At 40.3% G+C, this 25,770-nt stretch overlaps 1 pseudogene; it reads left to right on the forward strand.

The window, feature by feature from the left end:
- Positions 1 to 708: 708 nt before the first annotated feature.
- LOC128774650 (probable G-protein coupled receptor 160) overlaps positions 709 to 25,770 on the forward strand; it is a 38,179-nt pseudogene continuing 13,117 nt past the window's right edge.

A 25,770-nucleotide genomic window follows, 5' to 3' on the forward strand; every position in this document is an offset into this window, starting at 1 on the left:
GTCATGATCTCACTGACACTTCCAAACCTGCTTGGGAGTCTCTCTTTCTCTCTCTCTCTCTCTCTCTCTCTCTCTCTCTGTCTCTGTCTCTGTCTCTCTCTCAAAAAAAAAAAAAAAAAAGGCTTTTCTAATTTAGTATTTTTTAGACTGGCAGAAATATTGGTGCTAACCCAAATATTTGTTAAGTTTATGTGACTGGGGTTAATTTACAGTAAAAAAAAAAAAAAATCATAAAATTCACTTTAAGTTTATAAAGTATGCCTTCAGATTTGCCAGCATTAAGCATAATACAGACATACAACTTTTATTCTATATGGGCTTAATAAGTAAGTTCATGTTATTATTTCTGTTACAAAATTTGCAAGCAAGAAAAATAACTCAGTATGATGACTTTTAAAAAATGTTTTACGATATTTTCATGAGTAATCCAAATATATTAAAAAATAAAAGCAAGGGATTTAGAGAGGTGTAAGTGGAATGAGATTTCTGGTGAAGTTTTCAGCAATGCTATAGCATGTATAGTGAAATGGTTTCCCTAAATCTTTTGCTAACTTGAAACTTTAAAGTTTGCTAAGGTAAATTGTGGATAGTCATTGAGTATCTAGATCATTTTCAGATAAGATAGAGTAATGAACCGTTAATAATTGAACATAGGTTTATCTAGTTTTGGCTTTATATAACAGAGAAATTGAATAATTAGTAAACATTTTCCATGGAACAAGGAAATATTTACTAAGAGGAATAGCATGCTTCTGCAATTTATAATGTACTTATAAGTTTGACAGTGCTAGCGTAAAGATGCTAGTGTAAAATGCTAGTGTAAAAGACATCCCACAATTGCCTGCTAGGCATTTCACTAGAAATTAAGGATTTTAAGGGTTAAGAATTCTAGTAAATATGTATGATAATATAAACTACTTAGAAATAATAAGGGTGAAAGGAAACAATTGTTTATGAAAACTAGGCAAGGAAATACAATAAGTAATTGTTCCAGAATGAGAAAAAATGTAAAAGACAAAAATCTAAATGGATGTAAAAAAAAGTTATAAACAGTTTGTGGAACAGCAATCTAGGGAAGGAAACTTTATGTAACATCAAACTCTCTAATAATGGATGGATTTATTTGTTGCTTTTCAAATAAGTTTTAAGAGAGGCACCTGGGTGGCTCAGTCTGTTAAGCGTCCAACTTTGGCTCAGGTCATGGTCTCGCGGTTTGTGAGTTCGAGTCCAGCGTGGGGCTCTGTGCTGACAGCTCAGAGCCTGGATCCTGCTTGGGATTCTGTGTCTCCCTCTCTCTCTGCCCCTCCCCTGCTTGTGCTCTCATTGATACAATGTTGGCACAATGTTTAATGATATGATAAATCCCTAATTGTCTCAGCCAAACACAAATCCATGTGGTTTTGTTTTGGAGGTTTGTCTGTCTCAAAGGTGATACTTACCAAATGGAAGAGTGTGGACGTGGGAGTATAAAAGTTCAAGATTCAAGCCTTCGTTCTCACTTAGATGGCCACTTCTTGTAGTATCTTGGATTAATGACTTAAATTCTCAGAACTTTACTTTTACATTAGTTTAAGAAAGTGGGAGTAATAATTCCAATTTTATGCAGTTGTGTTTGGAGGACTGCACATGCAAGGGCACTCACTGGTCCTGACACATCAACAAAAGCTAGAACATGAAGAATTGATGAAGCAAAATATATCAAACTGGGTTTTTGTATGTAAGTGACACAAAAGGAAATTAGTGTAATTAGGACACCTGGTAGAAACTCTCACCACATCCTCTAAGATGGAAAGTAGTGTGCTGCTTGTTAGACCCCAAAAGTCACTAGTTGATGCAGGACGGTGTAGCTGAAATGATCTTTATATAAATAAAGTTAGCTTTAAGTCCTGTCTGGCTATGTGTTGGGGACCACCTCATCTGGGACAGGAGCTTTTTGTCAATCTCAGGCCCTCACAAGCAACAACATATTTAAATGATGAATTATATCGAGGTATATTCCAAGTCCTCGACCATCATACTTAGACTTTCAGGGTGCTATAGACTGATGGTCAGTTTCCTGAGGTGTCTAGGAGTGGAGAAGGGGATGGGAGCTCATGTTCCCATACATTTAATCTACTTGCCTTGGGACTTTTCCAGTATCGTGAAATGATGTGAGATGTGAAAAGCGCATGCCTGCCTGGCCTGAGACAACTGCTTTTACTCTTCAAAAAAGAAAATCTATCACGTAGAGGGGACAGACCCTGATTGAGGAGTGTAATTTGCAGAGGTTGGAGTTTATTTTGCCAAATTATTTGTTACATTTCCTGATACATAGTGATAATTTTGGAGTAAATGCTTTTTCTAAAAGGTAACCATTATTCATGAACACTGTGTCACTCAACTAAAGGGCATACAGTGGGTAAGTATATTTAATTTCCTTATACTGAGCATTCAAAGTTTTCCCTTACACAGAACCTGTGGGAAAGAGTAAGCACACACTTGGAAACTCTTTCTGCTTACAGATGTGTAAAGAAACCATTTTTTAGAGTAGAGTTTCACTTAAGCACAGTTAGAGAGAATCTCAACCAGATGTGTTAAAAGTCACTTTAATCTTCCAAGATGTGGGTATTTCAGATTTCCCCACGCCCATGTATGTATTTCAGTAACAGTAGCCTGAAAATCATCTAGTCATAAAAGAATGTTACTTGGTACTATTCAGTTTGGAGGGGAAGAATGTTTTCTTTGCGAGAACAATAAAAAAAGAAAATGATCAGAAAAAAATAATAGGAAAGTGGGTATCCTGGGTTGTCTGCTGTAGAGTCTAGGAGGAATCTGTTCAATTAAGGTAACACCCCTGGGAGAGGTATCCAGAAGTAGAAGCGAAATCATCAAAGTGATCTGAGAAATACAGAAAAATGTATAGGATGGTTTTGGAAGCCATAAAGAACTGAATCCCTGCTGGGAAAACAGCAGTGAAGAGTCTAGATTTTATTCAGCTCTTGCTGTCTTGAAGATGGGTTAGACCAGTGGACTGATGAATACTGTGTTGTTTTGTTTGTTTGTTTTTGTTTTTTGAGTTGAGTCATAAGTTAACATGACTTACAGTTCCTCCCAGTAAAGTGAATTGTGAGGTAGTTTTTAAGTGCATTAACAAAGCTGTGCAACCACTGCCCACAAGGCAATACAGGGTGTTGAATGTTTAGCTTTTAGATGACATATATTTCACATGCTGTTCAGTTTACCCTTCAAAGTGTAAGATTCAGAGGGTTTTCGTACATTGCAAAAGTTGTGTAACCACCACCAATCTAGAACAAAGAAATTAGGTTATTTAGTAGAAAGGATCATATATTCTGCTTGTTCTTGAGTTTTAGTAAACAGTTTGAGGATGAGTGAAAATAGTTTTTAATGGATAGGTTGTTTGTACTGCAAAGTGTTCTGTTGCATAACTACCACTGGTAAATTAATAGGAGAAATCTGATCATTTTAGTAATTTCAGTTCCATCCTTGTTTCTCTAGAAAATACAAAAAAAGGAATTTTTACATTTCTGCAGTAAGTGGAAGCCCGGAACTGAAATTGTCTGTCACCTGATTTCCTCCTTCTCAGGATCACGGATGGCGTTGCCCGGGAAGTGGAGAGGTATTTTTCCTTCACAGCGGTTTGTCTGAGTAAAGTGGGCTGCTTTGGATTCAACGTTATCTGCTTTCATCCTGAGAAAAGGGCTGATCGTATTTCAACATTATGAGTCCATAGTTGTTGGGTGGAAATATTTTTGTGCAGCCCCGTGAAATTCCATTTTGGCGGCTGGGGTTAGAGAACGGCTGGGTCTTGCCTCTCAGCTGGAGGTCATACTGCCCCACGCTGACGGTTAGCACCCAAGTTCTTAGGCATTGGATTAGTGGTGTTTGACACGTGAGTTCATTCTTGAGTGCCTCGCCCAATATTGCCAATAAAGTACGATTAGGTCCTGTCGACCTATTTAAAACGTGTTCTATGGCTGCGAAAGCAATGACAGTCTTCCCGGCAGACGCTAAGGTAGGAGTCGTGCACGTCTCTTCTATACTTTTCTGGCAGGAGGAATCATTGAACGATGCTTTGTTCTCGGAATCTGGTAATACCAGGTTTGACCACCTGACACGTTAAATGTATTATTTTTAATGGCAATATAATGCCCATCATTGTCTTTTCAGCCCGAAGCCCAAAGAAGCACTTGAAGCATTGGACGCGCTACAAACCAATGACTGTCTTTGTGAGTATAATTTTATTTGCTCCCTAGTCATAGGTAGTCATAAGTAGGCACAGGCCTAATGTTTGTTACGTTCTAGAAGCAGTGTTCAGTTCATTCCTTATATGGGGCTTTCATCTTGGTTGTAGTATATAGGCTTTTACAAAACTTCCATTGTACTCTCTTTCAAATAGTACCCTAAGAGTGACACCTAGGTGGCTCAGTTTGTTAACTGCCTCACTTCGGCTCAAGTCATAATCTTCCACTTGGTGATTTTGGAGCCTCCTTTGCATTCTGTGTGTCTCTTTTTTTGCCCCTCCAGCACTCACACACACATGCTCTCTGTCTCTCAAAAATAAATAAACATTAGAATTTTTTTAAAATAAAAAAAGTACCAAAAAAAAAAAAAAAAAAAAAAAAAGAAGAAGAAGAAGAAAAGAAACACAAAAACTGTTGTCATCCGCATTAGAAACTATGGGCTAGAGGGCTTTCTGAGCCTCTGTTACCTTCAAGTTTGACTCTATTCTCTCACCCATAATTTTGCTGAGAATTATGGCATTCCATCATTTACTATCTGCTTATTCACAGACTCATGCACACTAGACATGTATTATACCATAGGATATGCTCAGCTACACTGACCACCACCATTGCTGCCACCATCCCTGTCTTGTTGAGGCTTTTATCTCACTGGGAGAAGAGACAAGTTTACCACATGTGCACAGGTACATGTGCATAGGTGCACAGTGGTAAGGGTGTCAGGAATGGAGGTGGAGTGATTACAGTTTAAAAAACGGTGACACACCCAAAAAAAGCTCTGTTTCTTCTTTTAAAGTTTTTATTTATTTTTGAGAGAGACAGAGAGCACAAGCAGTGGAGGGTCAGAGAGAAACAGGGAGACACAGAATCCAAAGGAGGCTCCAAGTTCTGAGCTGTCAGCACAGAGGCTGACATGGGGCCTGAACTCACAAACCGAGAGATCATGACCTGACGTGAAGTCAGATGCTTAACTGATTGAGCCACCCAGGTGCCTCGAGCTCCCCACTTTAATTGATTGATTGATTGATGGATGGATTGATTATTAATTAGTTGATTAATTAGTTAATTAATTAGTTAATTAATTAATTGAGAGACAGACCAAGCAGCGGAGGGGGAGACAGAGAGGGAGAGAGAGAATCCCAAACAGGCCCCAAGCTACTAGGACAGAGCCTGATGTAGAGCTCTAACTCACAAACCATGAGATGATGACTTGAGCCTAAAGCAAATTGGATGCTTAACTGACTAAGCCACCCAGGCGCCCCTCGAGCTCCCCACTTCAGAGTGGGCTTGCCGGGCCCAGTGGCAACAGAATTAACAAATGCGGTGTAGTTCACATTAAAAAAGGAGTTGAGTGGCAGTACATTCAATTATCACAAGTAAGTAAATTCACTTAGTTGTAAATGAGTTATATTAAAAGTTAAAAGAGCTGCTAAGTTATTGAACCTAAGTTACTGATTTCAAAGTAAAAGCCACAGGACACACAAAAAGGGGAGGCAGTTGGGTGAGGAATCCCCATACCCCAGAGGTAGGTGGTAAGTGATGGTACTTAAACTGAACCTGGAAGGTGGGGCAGCACTTGACAATAAGCTCAGAGTGCCTAGAGGCACAGTACTGCAGGAATCCTACCCAACTAATTAAAAGTTTCTTGGGTCACAAGGGTCTGACAAGGAAGAGATAGACAATACCTACCTGGCACAGTTTGTCTTCAGTGGATATAGTGAGACTAGAGAAGAGTAGTGAAGCCACTCAGAAAGGTTTGGCTTTCTGAGGACAGAGATAATGCAGTTAAAGACAAATGGGGGAAGTTTTGTGAGAATGTGCTAAAATGCGAAGGATTTTAAGCAGGAAGAAATGTGAGTTACTTGTTGGAGATAATATCCAGCCCCACGGGTTAATATGAGAGGCACTTGGTAACTCATCTGATGGATTATTTATTTAGCCTTTTTGGCACCATTTGAACTCCTGGGTAACAGAAATCTGTGTCCCTTGTCAGGAGTTTACCAGAGAGAGCACTTTGGAGATCTGAGTAAACGACCTATTTCTGTCAGATTCTGCTTCAAGTGCTACATGTGCAACTGACACATAGTACACTGTTTCCTCAGTTACTACAAAGTGAATGAGTGGGGACTCCTTGCAGAATACTTAGGGTAAACATGCTGGGAACCTGGTACCAGTCTTTTCACAGATAATCATGCAATCAGTGATCATATGTGTTTTAAAAGGAGATTAAAAAAAAAAAAAAAGTTAAATAGATGCCCTGCAAAGGAAGCTTAAGAACAGTTTCTGTTGAAAAGGATTCCTGTATGAACCTGAGTTTCAGAGATTTTTGAGGGCTAGTTCTTATGAGTGAGACATCTCTCTCTATAACCATGTCTAAGGTTCTAAAGTTCAAGAGTGTACTGTATATACTGTATAGCACCGTGCCCGGAGTAAGTGAGGATTTTACATATACTGGAATCAAGTAGCAAAAGCAAGTATGAAGATTGAGACTGTGCAACTCAGACTATTGCAGTGTGAACTTGACAATACTTGAACTGGTAAACAGTGAAGAAAGGTAGAAGGAAACACATGTATTGATCTAGCAAAGTTCAGAGGTAATGGGCGTCGCTTGTTTTGAATTTAGACTGGAATTGCAAGTGGCTTGTTTTGAACCGAGACTGGAATTGCAAGAGAATACTGGGATGTTTCAGATGGGCTGTGAACACAGCATTAGACATAATTAAGGTGCGGTGGTGTGTTCAGCGTCTGGGAAGGTGGTGGTAGTGCCAGAGGTGCTTGCATAAAGATAAAATGGAGAGTTGGGTTGTGAGCCTGGATTGTAGTGTGAGGTGCACAAAGTGAAATTTCTGTTTGAGGGGACTCCAGATCTTCTTAACAACACAGACCCCTCTATTGGATTAATGAACTCCTGTCATGGATTCCTCTTCCCCACAAGAACTAAAGTCCAGTTTAACTTCTTCTAAACTAAGGCACTTCATCTGCTAAATCTGGGTAATCTTTACCCAGACAGATCAGATAATCTCTTCATTTTCTTTTGCAGACACCTTGTCCATCTGTGGGATCCTGCAACCAAAAGAATGCTCCCCCTCATAATCTTTCCCCAAAACAGATTCAAGTATGCATTCATTGGAGATGAAGTAAACATAGTAGACATAGACTTAAGCATTCTCAATCCAATTTCCATAGACACATTGGGTCTTCCTGGGAGGGGTGAGCAGAAGAGGGAGATAGTTTACATCTCAATGAGGTGAGCTCAGAGAGGTGGTAGAATTCCAGAGTTATGTCCTAGCAGTTTGTGCACCTTTTCTAACTATAGCAATGCGTTGAATACTTTTTAACGGGTTGTGAAAGCCTGGGAGTATTTGGAAGGTGGGGATTCTTGCTTTATCAGGGGTGTTCAGGCCAAAGGGGTGTTGAGGTCTGGACCAGGACTTCTGCAGCATCCAGTCACTTATTTAGTAAAGATCCTTCCATTTTTCCTTTGTCCTTCTTGTTATTGTTACATTCTAGCTCTTTCCTTCTCAAAATCGGAAACCCAGAGGCAGGGCTAATGATGAGTAAGGACACAGAGTAAGTAAATGGAAAATGGGTTACGCTATTGTATGGGAAATCTAGCATGCCTTGGTTGCTTACATGTGTGATGGTTGAGCATTCATTTGTGTGTGTGTGTGTGTGTGTGTGTGTGTGTGTGTGTGTGTGTGTGCGTGAGCGTGGGGAGGGGTGAAGGAAGGAAGAGCATGCACACACCTGAGTGGTTGCATCTGTCTTCTCCTTGGAATCTTGACTGCATTAACTCAAAGAGGTCTCTAATGGCCATTGTACAAGAACATAGGAGCCATAAGTATAGTCACTTCCACTTCTAGCACGTACTAGGACAGGTCCAGGTGTTGGTTGTTTTCATTCAAGCACATCCATCGAGTATTGAGGATTTCCAGCCTAGTAAAATACTATTGTGTTCAGTGCAGCATAGTGTTTTTGCTGCCTAGGCAAAAGCATCTTTGCTTTAGTGATGTACCATCATACCTGTCTCTGATCAGACATCATCAGCATCAGGAAGACAGGAGAGCATTTCTGCTCAGTGTATGACCCCAAGGGCTGTTTTGCTGTTTCACTGTGTCTCACACACACAGCAGAACAGGAAAAAGTGAATAATGGGAGTCAAGACACATGGACTTGGCTGTCCACTTGGGAATTTGGACCAAATTACAGGGATATTTGTCTGGGACCTAGTGGTCCTAGGGTCAGATTTCCTTGTTCTGCTTTGTGGTTGGTTTATTCAGGCATATACAGTCCACCAAAACTTCTATAAGAGTGAATTCGCACATAAGGATATTTCTGAATTGAACGATAATTCATTAGTGTACTCTTTTACAAACAGGATGTTGTTTCCTTATAGAAGAATCATGAAGATCTAAGTAAAAGTCCTGAGTGCCGCGTTCATTAATTATATGACTTTGGCAAAAGTGTGTAACTTCTCTTGAGCCTCCCGTTTTCTTGGTAAATGGTAATAATACACTTTCTCATCAGGGCACTCTAAAGATTCAGTGAGTGTCTTACTAACAGTGCTACCTGGCATTTTCTTGATACAGAATAGACATCCTGCCTCCTGCCCTCCCCACACTTGACAGCATTTTGAGGAAACTTTCAAGGGATTTCCCCTTTTGTAAAGAGAATTCCAATCTTTCTTCTGGTTAGGGAATACCATGTTGGAAAGCAGGATCACCCCTGAAGTATCCATTCCTCTTTTCCCCGTAGTTAAGATCCTGAGGTATTCCTCAGGTATTCCTGTTTCACACATAACCCAGTCACCTTTATAGTATGTACACCAAATGCCATCTAAACATGATCCGCATTCTGTAGGTGACTATCAGTATATTCAGTCAGAAATTGTTTTCACTTTATGTGTTTTACTGATTTGTTTTTCATTTTTCTCAAAGTTTATTTCTTTGGGAGAGAACATGTTAGTATGTCTATAGGCAGACCAAGCATTTTCTCATTCAGGTAATGCCTTGCTTTGTTGGTTTCTCCCTCTCCCCCATCTCCAGACCTTTCTCACTGCTTTGGTAAACCACTTCAATCAAGATCCATTCTCCTTTTGTGCATGGCTCCAGTAAGGAGCTACTTTCTTTTACCTGTGAGAACTAGGATTAGAATCCTGTAAGGTGTTGAGTTGTCCAGCTTGATGGGTCTGTTGTGTCAACTCTGGTGACTGCTCTTCTGGTTTTATAAAGAAGTCACATCTTAAGAGACCACACAGATTAGTAGTCACTGTGAATTTTTCAAAGGGCAGGGATGGAGAGAGAGAAGGAGATATCTGGCGTACTATGTTTACCCACTGGTCCAACCACACTGATCAGCCACCACATAAAAGCCTGTGTCCTGAAAGATATTAAGAAGTAGCAGAAGTTTGAAGTACTTACTTTGGATTTGAGAGCTTGACCTTCTGCCATACGCTGAGACATTTGAGGAAGTGATGTTTGAGCTTGTTTGCTGGTTGATTCTGTGGGCAGACAATTACGGAACTTTCTGTATCACTGTCCTATGTAGCTTGGCTCAAGCCAAGGGTTCAAGGGCACAAGACTGTAGAGTGGACCACTGCAGGCTCCCAGGACCTTGACGATGGCTGAGACCCACTAGGGACCTTTATCACACCAGCATGGTATACCTTAGTGGAGAGACAGAACAGTCAAACACCACCAAACCAAACTAAAGCGCAACAACTACAAAAATCAGGAATGGGATGATTTGGGGTCTTGTGAGGAAAATGGATCCTGATAGTTGTAAGACATCCTTTCCCCCTTGAACCTAATGGGAGAACAGGAGGTGGAAGTCTGGATCCAAGTAAGGAATGTGTGAATGCTTTAAGCACTGAGATGCATTGTGGAGCTTTGGTTAAGGGTTCCAGAGCAGACCTTCTCACAGGATGGGGGAAGTCACTTAGAACTAGAGGCACCAAGGAGCGCCTGGGTGGCACAGTTGGTTAAGTGTCTAACACTGACTGAGGTCATGATCTCATGATTCTTGCGTTCTAGCCTTGCATGAGGCTCTGTGCTGACAGCTCAGAGCCTGGAGCCTGCTTCAGATTCTGTGTCTCCCTCTCTGTATCTGCCCGTCCCCTGCTTGCACTCTGTGTGTATGTGGTCTCTCTCTCTCTCTCAAAAATAAACATTAAATAAAGGAATAAGTCACCTCTCTTTAAAGAGAGAGGCGATGCCTTTTCCAGGGGCAGTTTGAAGTGAATAACGGTGACTTTTAGGTAGTTGAAGGGAAATGTATGCTCCCCAAGACTTCAAGTTTGAAGTTGTGGTGGAGAAGTAAATAGATGGTAGTGTTGCTGCCATTCGGAAATGGTTGATCAGTGAGAAGATGTGCAAAGGGTACAAGTAGAACACAGATTTATAGATACAGAGAACAAGCTGGCGGTTGATAGAAGGGAAGGGGTGAGGGTTAAGTAAAAAGCTGAAGGAGATTAAGAGGCACAGACTTCCAGTTATAAAATAAATTAAGTCTCAGGGATGAAAAATACAGCATAGGGAAAGTAGTCAGTAATATTGTATGGTGACAAATGGGGACTGCGAATGGGGTGAGCATTGAGTAGTAATATGTATGTCAACTGTACTTCCATTTAAAACAGTAAGTAAAAATTTAAAATTTAAAAGATAATGAAAACAAGGGTAGATGTAAAATAAATGTTTTGGTGTATTTGTTTTTGCTGTTTTCCTTGTCCTTACTCTCAGCAGGAGCTGCTACCCTTATATGACTATTGACAAGTTTCCCAAGTCAGCTGAGACTACATCATGAAAGTGACGTAAGGAAACAATGGAAAGTGGCAGGCGGGATCAGAGTGTTAAACAGATATCCCATTATTGAGGTCATAGTCTGGTGGTTATACCTGCCTAGCCTGGAATATTCAGAACTGATGAGTTAGGGTGGAAAGAGGGCAGGATTAGCTTTCACTAGAGGTATTTTAGAGTCACCTAAAATATGATGAATAAGATGGGGATGTCACATCTTAAAAATATGCAATGTGAGAAATATGCACACTGGCTCAGTCAACGGAAGGATTCAGAGACTTGGAGCACAGTGAAGGGGGGGCTTTAATCAATGTTCTTGCAAGAGCAGGTGTCTGATGGATAGGCACACTCAGGGCAGTTACAGAAGGCAGTTTATTTCATGTACAGGTTGCTCCCCTGTTTTTCTCATTGTCTGAGTACTACAGATGTTACAGCCTTACCTGGCCATTGCCTATGTCCACGTAAGGTAAAAAGTAGTCTGACTGGACATTTCCTAAGGTGACGAAGAGACTTCAGTTCTTTGGTGCATGCTCATTGCAAGCCTACAAAAAATAAGCCCAGGAAACGGAGAGGGGAAGAAGAACCGGGAAGTGAAGTGTCTAAGGGTTTGGCACTCCATTATGGGGCGGGGGAGGTTCATACATATTTGTAAACCTACTGTTAACTAGACAGTACAGCTTTTATTTGGTGTTTCTGAAAATGAATCATCTATCTTGTGACATGCAGGACACACTGGGATTGGAGAATGGATTCAGAGGACAAAAAGATCTTGCATCATGAAGTTGGATTTGCAGAGCTGGAGAGGCCCAGATTTTATTCTGATTAGGGGAGGTCATTGTGAGAGGATCTCAGCAACTGGATACAGCCATTTTAGTACTAGAATCTGGAATGTCATTAGTATGGAACAGGGCTCCAGGGCTGAAAATTCCTGCTAGTAGTATAGCAGTAAGTTTGTCAGAACAATACTGGATTAGTAACTGGTTAGTGTGTAGAAGTGATGTGGTAGGTACTTTGAAAGACTGGGAATGCAATGATGGCAAAGAGGAGAGATAGGTCCTCACGAGTAGATAGTGGCTGGCATCTTACATTGTCAGGGGCTTACTGATGATTGGTTAAAAGTTAAGTGTAAGTGGCTCTTCTAGGTAGGGCAGGGAAACGTGGACAGGTTTTTTCCAGGCTGTCCCCACTGGTTGCTAAGTCTACCTCACGTAGTACCTTATTTCCTGTAGTTTGTTCCCTGGGTCTCCAGGAGAATGTAGGAAAAATTTATTTTCCCTGTCTCTGTATTCCTCCGCAGCTCTGTGACGTTATTTACTGTGCACTGAAACAAACCTAGATTCTTGGCCTGCTGCTCTGTGGCTTATGTAGTCTATAAAACCATCAAAAATTTCCACTTTGAGTAGAGGACAAAGAGAAGGATAGACTTCCATATTCATATCATTCACTCATTCATAGGTACTGACCCTGTCCTTGGACAGCTGAGAAAACATATCCCTGCTTTGTACCATTTGTCTCCTTAAGGCATATCTGCTTGGATGTGGGGTAGACCTCAAAAACCTCTTTCCAGTAGCCTGGGCAATCTGTGTCTGTGTCCATGTTTGTGTACCTCAGTAGACTCTGTGTTTTCATGTACATAAATACAGTAATACCATAACTTGAATATTTTCATGTCCTGGTACTCTAATCAGTGTTTCAAGGACAGCACACCTAGTACCACCATTATGTAAAACGTATCAGGTGGCATATCCATTCCTGTAGTCATCTGTGCTTGCACTTAGTCTGCTTTACTTTTTTTTTTTTTTGCTCCTACTGCTGTACTCAGATCCACCCAAACTCATCTCTTGGGCCCTGAACTCTCAAAGCACTTCTTTCCTGTGCCTTCCTACAGCAGTCAGTAAAGAGAAGCTTTATTCATTTGCCGTGTGTGTCTGTGTGTGTGTGTGTGTGTGTGTGTGTGTGTGTGTGTGTGTGTGTGTTTCATACATGCATGTGTGGACTTGGAATTCTCATGTTTTGCCATTTAGTACCAAACAGAAGTCTGGAATTACTGAACTTGTTAATTTGGGAGTGGATGCACTTTAGCAAGGTAGAAGGAAAGGATGATGTGTTTCCCTTTGGAAAGAAAAGTGCTCAGTCAGCCTAATTGTTTTAATTGCTGTATTTGCACAGTGCATATAGGTGTGCCTTTAATTTTTGCATTGGTGTAGGACTCTGAATTCTATAAGGGTTAAAAAAATTTTTTTGATACTTATTTTTGAGAGAGAGAGACAGGGACAGAGTGTGAGCGGGGGAGGTGCAGACAGGAAGGTTGACACAGAATCTGAAGCAGGCTCCAGGCTCTGAGCTTTCAGCACAGAGCCTGACATGGGGCTCCCACTCAAGGGCCTCAAGATCATGACCTGAGTTGAAGTCAGATGCTCAACCACCTGAGCCACCCAGGTGACCCGAATTCTGTAAGGTTTTTAATTTGTTGGTCCGGTAGGTAGCTCTGACCAGGAAGCTAGGCAGTTTTTATGTCTGTGCTTATCTGAGTGTCCCCAGGAAACTTGGAGATGATCATGATTTTTATTTTAATGATGATAGATGTGGGCCTGGGAAAGGGGTTAGTAGAGTAAACAAACTAAATACGAACTGAAGATAATGGCTGGATAGGTGTTGTAGTCGTGGACTTTCAGCTGGGTCAGTGCTTTCTCATCCTATGAACTAGGTGGAAGCCAAGCTTCAGCACTGTACACAAATGGCCTGGGAATTGCGAGGCTTGTAAAGCCCAGAGTTACCGTAATTGATTGAGCTAGTGAAGCTTAAATTCTACAGGTGTGGAAAGGGAAAGGGAGTGGTCATGCCTTCCCGGGCTGTGGGTATGTATTAAATAGACTCGTATTTGTCTAGCACCTTGCACAGGGTTAGATCTGCAACAGTGGAAATAATTGACACTTAATTGTTTTGTCAAGTCCTTTGTGATCATTTAACTCATCCTGCCCTCTTATCAGCTCTGTCAGGTGTAGGAATATGCTATAATTACTCCCATTTCACAGGGGATGCATCACCTCACATCTAAGGTGGAGGGGACAGTATTTGAACTCAGCACTTTCTTGTACCACAGAGAGCTCAAGCTTAAGTTAACTTTGCTTAACATGCTCTTCTTTACCCACTTCCTGTGCATACCAGAAGCAATGCTAGTCGCAAGCAGGTAAACCTCACTCACTCCTTCCAGCCTAAAGAGAAAGGGGGGAGTGGAAGACTTATAGAGGGAATGTGGGAACTGATAAAAAGAGTAGCTCCTGGAGTCCATTTAGTGTGCACCATTAGGAGGTTTTCTAGTTTGGCTCTTGGTCCCTGTTCATACTTTACATTTACCCAAAATGTTGTCCTGAGACTCCTATGAGGTTTACAGTAACTTTCACATTTCGATAAGCTGATTAAAGTAGCAACTTTGGAAGGGGAACCCACTTAGTCACTTTTATTTTTTTTAATTTTTATTTATTTCTATTTATTCACTTTATCATTTTTAGGAGGTGATAGATACTCTGTGGGGAACCCGAGTTACATGCGATGGGTGTTGTTCTACACAAATGTATTATACTTATTTGAACTAGCATAGTGTACCATTTGAAACCCCCAAAAAATCTCTTCTGGAGCATAGTAGGGCTTGGATAACCATTGGAGTGATTATTCATGTACTTGGTATGAGGCATTTTGAACAGCCCACAATCCTACATGATATTTGAATACCATCCTGTCTTGATGCTTACAGCTTTGCAGTGCAGGCTAAAGTTTGTGGTTGTGGTGACTCCACCTTTGGTCTTCTTTTTCAATGTTATCTTTTGCTATTCATTTCTTTTCTGGTTCCATACAAATTTTAGCATTGTTTGTTCCTAAAAGAAAGTAGCTCTGTGAAGAAAGCTGCTATTATCTCAATGTGTAGATTGCTTTGGGTAGTGTCAACATTTTAACAGCTTGTGGTCTTCCAGTGCATGGACCGCTTTTCCATTTCTTTGTGTCTTCTTCAGTTTCTTTCATAAGCTTTGTGTAGTTTTCAGCATACAGATCTTTTACCTCTTTGGTTAGGTTTATTCCTATTTTATGGTTTCTAATATAATTATAAACAACGTAATTATAAACAGGATCAATTCCTTGGTAATTCCTTCTGTTGTTTCATTATTGATGTATAGAAATGCAACTAATTTCTATACGCTGATTTTTGTACCCTGCGGCTTTGCTGGATTCATGTTATCAGTTCTAGCAGCTTTTTGGTGGGGTCTTTCAGGCTTTCCATGTAGAGTATTATGTCATCTAGGAAAAAAAGCAAATCTAGAAATGTGTAATCAAAGAAGTCTCATCTGAGGAAGTGAATTCTTGATTCCGATCTACCATGCTTAGAGCCAAACTGGGTGGACATTCAGTAGTTTCTTTTGTGACAGTAGAAACTTTTGTGACCTTGTTGCATGCCTAGTTATATTTTTACCTACCAGACATTTGTCTCCTCAACTTATGGGCAAAACCATTCATTTGTGGGCAGATACACATCCATTTGTGGAAACAAAAGCACAAATGCATAACTGTGCACTCAAATGTAGCATCCTACACACATACACACACTCACACACACACACACACACACACACACACACACACACACACACACACACACCCCTACTTATCATTGAGTCACCTTCACCTCCCAGCAAGTTCAAGACTCTTGCTCGCTCTTCCCCTGGCCAAAGAGGTTGGCATGGCGGATACATTTTCAGTTCCTAATTGTATATAAAGCCAGACATGTTGGGTGCAATGTTCTATTTATGTTCAGTAGCCTAGTTTATCAGTTGTTTTCTTGTACTCTTCTGTTTTGCTGCAGCTTGTTTTGTCTGCTTATTCTATCAATTCCAGATCACTTCCAATTTATCTGTTAAATTCTCCTTCAAGGAATTCAGTTTGGGCCATTTCTCCTTGTATATTTGCTAGTTTCACACTTAACTACTTTGTGACTGTTAAGACATGCAAATTAAAAGTACTATATCTCCCATGAATTTTATCCTTTTGTTTAGTATTCACATAGTGTTTTTAAGTTCGTTTTCACTTTTATGGTATCTGTAGGTCATAGCTAAATGGTGATAAACCTGAGCTATATTTGTGTTTTCAATACACTATACTTCTGGCTTTTTGTGTTGCCCATTTAAAGTTGATGTAATCTGTTGATGCATGTTACTTTTCAGTGGTGCTTTCTACTTGTCCATGCTTTTGAGTACAGTTTTTTTCCCCTGCCGCATTTCACATCTTTTGGATTGGCTAGTTTTTTTAATGATGCTGTCTTTTATTTCTCTTTCCTTAGTGAATTTAAGCCATTTCTCACTGTTATTTTAATGGTTACTGTTGAAATTACAGCATGAATATTGAAATCACCAAAGGTCAGAAGTACTTAGCTTTTTTGTCCTTTTCTAGGGAAGAAGAAGGGCTTGAGAATTCCACACTCCTCTCCCTTATACCCTATTGGCAAATGGCAGGTTTCTGGCCTTATTTTGGAAGATTATGTATTTATAATTATGATTTAGGACTTGGATTTTACCTGTATTAGACCTTTTCACTTAGTCTGACTCATCTACTCTTCTGTTTTTGTGATTGTTGTTTGTTTGTTTGTTTTGTTTTGCTTTGCTTTCCATGGTGAGTTCTCAGCAGTTTCTTCTCAGTAGCTTCCATTTCTAATTTTCTTTTCAACTTGAGTGTGTAAATAAATACATCCCTTAAACCCATTCCACTTGGTTCTTAATTTCATTCATTGCCTTATTTATTTTCTGAAAGATATTTTTATGTTGTTTTTCACATCTACTTGGTCACTTCTGCAAGATTCTTTTTGTCCTTGAAGATATCTTTTCACTAGTTTCAAGTTCTGAGGTCTGTGTGAGCCTGACTGTTGTAGGTAGTTTTCCTCTCCCACTCCTTCTCCGTCTCCTTCTCTCTCTCCCTCTCAAAATTTCTTTCTTTCTTTTCTTTTCTTTCTTTCTTTCTTTCTTTCTTTCTTTCTTTCTTTCTTTCTTTCTTTCTTTCTTTCTTTCTTTCTTTCTTTCAGAGAGAGAGGGTGCAAGTGAACAAGGGACAGAGAGAGACAGAATCTCAAAAGGGGGAGACAGAGAGAGAGAGAGAGAAACAGAGAGAGAGAGAGAGAGAGAGAGAGAGAGAGAGAGAGAGGAGAGCGAGAGAAATGGGTCTCCCCCAGGACTCATGTTTTACCTGAGTGGTGCTCTTGCTCACCCAGTGTGGGAACTGAGCTCACCAGAAGTGGGGCTTGAGGTCACCTGGAGTGGGGCTGCAGGTCATCCAAAGCAGGACTGGAGGTCATCTGAAGTGAGGCCTGTGCTCATTCAAAGTGAGGCTCGAGGTCACCCAAAGTGGGGCTTGACTTACCTGATGTGGGACTCAACTCAGGAACTGTGAGATTGTGACCTGAGCCAAAGTCAGACTTAACAACTAAGCCCCCCACTACCCGGTGAGTCTGTATTGTGTTGTGCACTGTATGTAAAAATATGGTTTCTTTAAGAATGCCATGAAGGAGAAGATGATCCTGCCTTCCTTTTTAAGTCATGTTGCATTTCATTTGAATGGTGTCTGAGGTGTCTCTTGGTTGACACTTGGGGTTCCCTGTGCTGGCCTGGCAGTGTAGAATCATTAGGTTTTAAGTCCTTAGGAAGACAGGTTGGCTTTTGGCTGAGGTACTTGTGACAGGACAGCCCTTTGGGGCCCCGCTGGTTGTGGGCAGAGTCAGTCTCCTATTAGATTCACCTTTACCAGTACCCTTACCCTTGGTATTTGGCTTCTGTTCCTGTATTACTGGACGGTCACTTTGTGTGCTCTGAGTTCTTTTTTCCCATTTTGAATCTGGAATTTCCTTGCTATTTTCTAAGCTTTAAGATCTTTTAGGAGTTTTTTTTAAAGAAATACTTTATACATTTTTTATGGTCGTATTCAAAAACAGGGAGGTTGTTTTGAGATGGCCTTTGCCCATCATTGCTGCAGATTGTAAATTGGAGGATGTTTGAACTGATGTGTCTCTCTATGCTTATTCTCTTTTGTTGAATGGACATTCTCTCTAATCCCATTGTGTTTGATGTGGGAGAATAGGAATTTTTCCTTGGCTGGAGGATGTATACAGGTCCTCTGGGGAATGGGTACTCTGGTTTATTTGGCAAAACTGTTTTTCAGGCCAGTGTTTATATATGTAAGCCAGTAACTAGTAGGGCCACTTAATGTCTTGTTGAGGTAGAAGCAAATATGGCCATCTCCTGGTAGACTGGATATGTATGTTCTGACTCCTTATTTTCCTGACGGCTGTCTTACAGTCAGTCATAGAGAGTAGAGCTCACACATTTAAATATTTTTAAAATGGTGACTCTTGTGCAGACTCGACTTCAGCCTACATTTATTGATTCCTAGTGGGCATCGTTCTGAACATTATAGTCTTATTGTTGGAAGTTGACACAACTTGACAGAATTAGTGTTTTCATCAAGTAATGTCATCAATCTATATATAGCCTTCTTCACTTTACATCTGTTGTGACAAGCAAATGCAGGGAAGGTACTGTTATCTAGAGTATGAGATTTGTTTCCAGTAACTTAGCCATATTTTATTTCCCTATACATATTACATCTATAGTGTTCCCTCTCAAGGTGCCTGGAAAACAAACAAAAACTTTGTATACCTTTTAAATGACAGGAACTGTGAGGCATTTCTTCTACTTTTCACAAGCACTACTTTTACAAGTAGGCTTTGCCGTTCTTTTTTTCTTTTTTTTCCTGTTGAATGCAAACCACTAAACTTTAATTGACATTCACTAATGCCTTTTTGTGGGGTTTCAAACCCTGCCTGTGAAGTTGTGGGGGTTGGGAGAGTTGTCGTCTCCTTAAGTAGCTAGATCAAGCCTAGCATTTTTTACTGAGAAGATGCTTTTCTCCAGACCTTCCTTACTGCTGCATTACTGTCCAAGTATCACAAAGTTTTTTCTATATTTTTCCTTAGTGGCTCCCACAAGAAACTGAAGGGTGGGCCTGTTACACTGATGTAAAAAAGAAATTAATACCTTTTAAAGGCTATCATGAAATATTCTAGCTTTATTTAATTTATTTTATTTTATTTTATTTCATTTCATTTCATTTTATTTTATTTTATTATTTTATTTTATTTTATTTTATTTTATTTCATTTCATTTCATTTCATTTCATTTTACTTTTTTAAGTAATATTTATTTTCAAATTGGCTAACATACAGTGTGTACAGTGTGCTCTTGGTTTTGGGGTTAGATTCCCGTGGTTCATCGCTTACATACAATACTCAGTGCTCATCCCAACAAGTGCCCTCCTCAATGCCCCTAACCCACTTTCTCCTCCCTCCCGCAACCCCCCCATCCACCCTCAGTTTGTTCTCTGTATTTAAGTCCCTTATGATGTGCCTCCCTCCCTGCCTGTTGTAACTATATATATTTCCCCCGTGGTCTTCTGTTAAGTTTCTCAAGAGCCACATATGAGTGAAAACATATGATATCTGTCTTTCTCTGACTGAATTTTTTCACTCAGCATAATACCTTCCAGTTCCAATCGTGTTGGTGCAAATGGCATTATTTCATTCTTTCTCATTGCCAAGTAGCATTCCATTGTGTATATAAACCACATCTTCTTTATCCATCCTTCAGTTGGTGGACATTTAGGCTCTTTCCATAATTTGGCAATTGTTGAAAGCACTACTGTAAACATTGGGGTACATGTGCCCCTATGCATCAGCACTCCTGTGTCCTTTGGGCAGATTCCTAGTAGTGCTATTGGTGGGTCATAGGGTAGTTCTATTTTTAATTTTTGAGGAACCCCCACACTGTTTTCCAGAGCAGCTGCACCAGTTTGCATCCCCACCAATAGTGCAAGAGGGTTCCTGTTTCTCCACATCCTCACCGGCATCTGTTGTTGCCTGAGTTGTTAATTTTAGTCACTCTGACTGGTGTGAGGTGGTATTTCAATATGATTTTGATTTGTATTTCTCTGAACATGAGTTCTGAGTCTGGTGGCCATCTGGATGTGTTCATGTGTCTGGTGGCCATCTGGATGTCTTCTTTGGAAAAGTGTCTATTCATGTCTTCTGCCCATTTCTTCACTGGATTATTTGTTTTCGGGTGTTGGTTGGTAAGTTCTTTAGAGATTTTGGATACTAACCCTTTATCTGATGTGTCATTTGTAAATATCTTTTCCCATTCTGTCGGTTGCCTTTTAGTTTTGTTGATTGTTTCCTTTGCAGTGCAGAACCTTTTTATCTTGATGAGGTCACAATAGTTCATTTTTGCTTTTAATGTCCTTGCCTTTGGAGATGTGTAGAGTAAGAAATTACTGCGGCTGAGGTCAAAGAGGTTGTTGCCTGCTTTCTCCTCTAGGGTTTTGATGGTTTCCTGTCTCACATTTAGATCTTTCATCCATTTTGAGTTTATTTTTGTATATGGTGTAAGAAAGTGGTCTAGTGTCATTCTGCATGTTGCTGTCCAGTTCTTGCAGCACCATTCGTTAATATGTAATTTTTCATATCTTTTTTTTCCATTGGATCCTCTCTCCTGCTTTGTCAAAGATTACTTGGCCCTACATTTGTGGGTCCAATTCTGGGTTCTCTGTTCTATTCCATTGGTCCTATGTGTCTGTTTTTGTGCCAAAACCATACTGTCTTGATGATTACAGCTTTGTAGTAGGGGCTAAAGTCTAGAGTTGTGATGCCTCCTGCTTTGGTTTTCTTTTTCAATATTACTTTGACTGTTCGGGGTCTTGTGTGGTTCCACGCAAATTTTAGGATTGTTTGTTCTAGCTTTGAGTAGAATGCCGGTGCAATTTTGATTGGGATTGCACTGAATGTGTAGATTGCTTTGGGCTGGAATTGACAATTTAACAATATTTATTCTTCCAATCCATGTGCATGGAATGTTTTCCATTTCTTTGTGTCTTCTTCAGTTTCCTTCATAAGTTTTGTAAGGTTGTCAGCATACAGATCTTTTATATATTTGGTTAGGTTTATTCCTAGGTATTTTGTGGTTCTTGGGGCAATTGTAAATGGGATTGATTTCTTGAATTCTCTTTCTGTTGCTTCATTATTGGTGTATAGTAATACAACTGATTTTTATACATTGATTTTGTACCCTATGGCTTTGCCAAATTCATGTATCAGTACTAGCAGCCTTTTCGTGGAGTCTGTCGGGTTTTCCACCTGCAGTGTCCTGTCATCTGCAAAAAGTTACAGTTTGACTTATTCTTTGCCAATTTTGATGTGTTTTATTTCTTTCTTTCTTTTCTTTTTCTTTCTTTCTTTTTTTTTTTTTTTTTTTTTTTTTGTCTTATTGCTGATGCTGGGACTTCCAACACTATGTTAAACAATGTTGGTGAGAGTAGACATCCCTGTCGTGTTCCTGATCTCAGGGTGAAAGCTCTCAGTTTTTCCTCATTGAGGATATTAGCTGTGGGCTTTTCATATATAGCTTTTATGAACATAGTTTAAGTATGTTCCTTCTATCCCAGCTCTTTCTTGAGGGTTTTTATTAAGAAAGATGCTATATTTTGTCAAATGCTTTTCCTGCATCTATTGACAGGATGATATGATTCTTATCCTTACTTTCACTAATGTGATGTACCACATTGATTGATTTTCCAATATTGAACCAGCCCTGCAGCCCGGGAATGAATCCCACTTTGATCATGGTGAATAATTCTTTTTATATGCTGTTGAATTCGATTTGCTAGTATCTTGTTGAGAATTTTTGCATCCATGTGCATCAAGGATATTGGCCTGTAATTCTCCTTTTTAGTGGGGTCTCTGTCTGGTTTGACCATCAGGGTAATGCTGGCTTCATAGAATGAGTTTGGAAGTTTTCCCTCCGTTTCTATTTTTGGGAACAGCTTGAGAAGGTTAGGTATTAACTGCTTTAAATGTCTGCTGGAATTCCCCTGGGCAGCCATCTGACCCAGGACTCTTATTTGTTGGGAGATTTTTGATAACTGATACCATTCCTTCACTAGTTATGGGTCTGTTCAAACTTTCTATTTGTTCCCGTTTGAGTTTTGGTAGTGTGTGGGTGTCTAGGTATTTGTCCATTTCTTCCAGGTTGTCCAGTTTGTTGGCATATAATTTTTCATAGTATTCTCTGATAATTGCTTATATTTCTGAGGGATTGGTTGTGATAAATCCATTTTAATTTGCAGTTGTATCTATTTGGTTCTTCTCTTTCTTTTCTTTTTGAGAAGTCTGGCTAGGGTTTTATCAGTTTTGTTTATTTTTTCAAAAAACCAGCTCCTAGTTTCATTGATCTGTTCTACTGTTTGTTTTTGTTTTTGTTTTTTTTTTTTGATTCTATGTTATTTATTTCTTCTCTTGTCTTTATTCTTTCTCTTCTTCTTCTGGCCTTGGGTTTCTTTTTTGTTCTGCTTCTTGTTCCTTTAGGTGTGCTGTTAGATTTTGTATTTGGGTTTTTTTCTTGTATCTTGAGATAGACCTGGATTGCAATGAGTTTTCCCCTTAGGATTGACTTTGCTGCACCCCAAAGGGTTTGGACTGTTGTGTTTTCATTTTCATTTGGTTCCATATATTTTTTTGTTTTTTCTCTAATTGCCAGGTTGACCAATTCATTCTTCAGTAGGATATTCTTTTACCTCCATGCATTTGGAGGTTTTCCAAACCTTTTCCTGTGGTTGATTTCAAGTTTCATAGCATTGTGATCCGAAAGTGTGCACGGTATGATCTCAATTCTTTTATATTTACTGAGGGCTGTTTTGTGACCCCGTATGTGATCTGTCTTGGACGATGTTCCATTTGCACTCAAGAAGAATGTGTGTTCTGCTGTTTTCTCGATGAAAAGTTCTGAACATACCTGTCAAATCCATCTCGTCCAGTGTATCATTCAGGGCCATTGTTTCTTTATTGATTCTCTGTCTAGATGATCTGTCCATTGCTGTAAGTGGAGGAGTAAAGCCCCATTCAATTACCACATTCTTACCAATAAGATTGCTTATGTTTGTGATTTATTGTGTTATGTATTTGGGTGCCTCCACATTGAATGCATAGACATTTATAATTGTTAGCTCCTCCTGATAGATAGACCCTATAATTATGGCATAATGCCCTTCTTCATCTCTTACAGCCTTTAGTTTAAAATCTAATTTGTCTGATTTAACTTTGACTACTGTACCTTTCTTTTGACTTCCAGTAGCATGATAGATAGCTCTCCATGCCCTCACTTTCAATCTGAAGGTGTCCTCAGGTCTGAAATGTGTCTCTTGTAGACAGCAAATAGATGGGTCTTTTTTTTTTTTTTAAATATATTCTGATACCCTATATCTTTAGATTGGATCATTTAGTCCATTTACATACAGAGTGATTATTGAAAGTTAAGAATTTAGTGTCATTGTGTTATCTGTAGGTTTCATACTTGTGGTGATGTCTCTGGTCCTTTGTGGTCTTTGCAACATTTCACTCACAGAGTCCCCCTAGGATCTCTGGTAGGTAGGGTTGGTTTGTTGGTGATGAACTCCTTCAGTTTTTGTTTGTTTGGGGAATCTTTATGTCTCCTTCTATGCTGAATGAGAGGCTTGCTGGATAAAGGATTCTTGGCTGCATATTTTTCCTATTCAGCACATTGAGTATTTCCTGCCAATCCCTTCTGGCCTGCCATTTTCAGTAGATAGGTCTGCCACCACCCTTGTTTGTCTACTAGGTTAAGGCCCGTTTATCCCTAGCTGCTTCCAGAATTCTCTCTTTATCTTTGTATTTTGCCAGCTTCACTATATTTCATGGAGAATATTGATTCCTGCTACGTCTGAAGGAAGATGTGTGCGCATCCTGGATTTCATTGTCTGTCTCCTTCTCCAGATTGGGGAAGTTCTCGGCTATGATTTGTTCAAGTGCACCTTCTTCCCCTGTCTCTCTCTCTTCGTTTTCTCGGTTTCATCTCCTCCCATGATTTTATCTTCTATTTCACTTCATCTCCCCTCTGCCTCTTCAGTCCTCACTGTCACCCTGTCTAGTTTATTTTGCACCTCACTTACATCATTTTTTAATTCATCATGAGTATTTTGTAGTTCCTTGGTCTCTGCAGCAATAGATTCTCTGCTGTCCTGTGTGCTTTTTTCAAGCGCAGCGATTAATCTTATGACTATTATTCTAAATTCTTGTTCAGTTATATTGCTTATATCTGTTTTGATCAATTCTTTACCTGTCATTTCTTCCCGGAATTTCTTTTGAGGAGAATTCTTGTGTTTCATTATTTTGGCTAGTTTTCTGTTCATTAAGGGTTTTAAAAGCTTGTTATGTGTCTGCTGCACCTGTGAGCACTGCTGTATTCAAGAGGGGTCATATACTGTCCAGGGTGTGGCCCTTCAGGAGGTGTTTTTTGGAGAGCTGTTAAGTGCTCTCTGTTGTTGTGACTCTGGTTGCTTTATCTCCCTACTCATAATGATGTTTTGGACCCCCCACCAGGCTTTGATTTCTTCATTGATGTACCCCTGGAAAAGGAAACGAACAAAGAGAACTTAAAAAAACAACAACACCCAAAACACCAGTTCTAGCCAATCTTTGGGGTGGGGGTGGTGTTGGTAGAAGAGGCCTTACCCATACAAAGAGAAATGAGAGGCAGGGAAAAAAGAAAAGAAAAGAAAAGAAAAGAAAATTGAGCAGGCAGAGAAACTCTAGGGCTTAATCCAGAGAGAGAGAGAAGAAAATAAAGAAGGACATGTAGAATAGGCATAAGAGAATAGATTAAATATGTCTGCCAAAACATACCAACAATAATCAGACTGGAGGTGGGAAGAAATAAGACGGAGAAAAGGAAGAAAAAAATTCATGTATGATAAGAAATGTCCAAAAATTAAATCAGGAAATGCAAAACCATTGGGTGCCTTGGAACTGGTGGCAGTGCTGGTCTGGAGGAGGGGCTGTCTGGTTGGTCAATGCCAATCCTGCTCTGGTAGATGATGCAGTTACCAGGCACGGAGGTGTGTGGTTCGGTGTCGGTGGGTCTCGCCTCCACTGTGGGCGGCCACTGTCTGTTCCCTGAAGCCCCACCTTATCGGTGATGGGGAGAAAAAGGATGACACCCCAGTCTCTCCTCCACGGCGTGAGTGTCCCAAACCAGTCTGTTAGGCCGTCCTTGCAGTGCCGTGTGCGTGAACCAGGCTGTTTGTCCTGCTCTGCCAACTCCCATACCTCCCTGGCGTTCAGCTGGGATTTAAACACTGATGTCTTAAGGGGTGCCCCTCCACACACGTGGGTTCCAGGGAAGAGCCACTCTGCATTGCCTCAGTGCTGTGTGCGGTTTGTCCCACTCCGCTGACTCCCACATCTCCTTGGTACTTGACTGGGACTTAAACCTTGATGTCTTAAAGGGTCCCCCTGCATGCGCCCCAGTTCCAAGGAAGCGCCAGTCTGTGCCACTGATATATTGCCTCTGGCTGGCGGGTGCAGGCAGTCATTTTCCTTTGAACGGTTATAAACCTTCTTCCCACAGCACTCCAAGAAGGGGATTGCTTTCTCCCACTCCAGACTGAGTCTCTGAACTAGGTAGTGAGGCTGAGACTGAATCCCCTTCTCCCCACGTGCACAAAAGGGCAGCTGGCCCCAGGCCAGAGAAAGCCCCACGGTTAGAAATTGGATCTTTGCCCGTCCTGGTCGGTGGTCTTTCTCTTGCTCAGGTGCAGTCTTACACTTTCCCAGCCTCTCTTCCTCTTCCTTTTGTCTC

The sequence above is a fragment of the Panthera pardus genome, unplaced genomic scaffold, assembly GCF_024362965.1.
Source record: "Panthera pardus isolate Hobbes unplaced genomic scaffold, ASM2436296v1 HiC_scaffold_363, whole genome shotgun sequence".
In the NCBI taxonomy this organism is placed as follows: domain Eukaryota; kingdom Metazoa; phylum Chordata; class Mammalia; order Carnivora; family Felidae; genus Panthera; species Panthera pardus.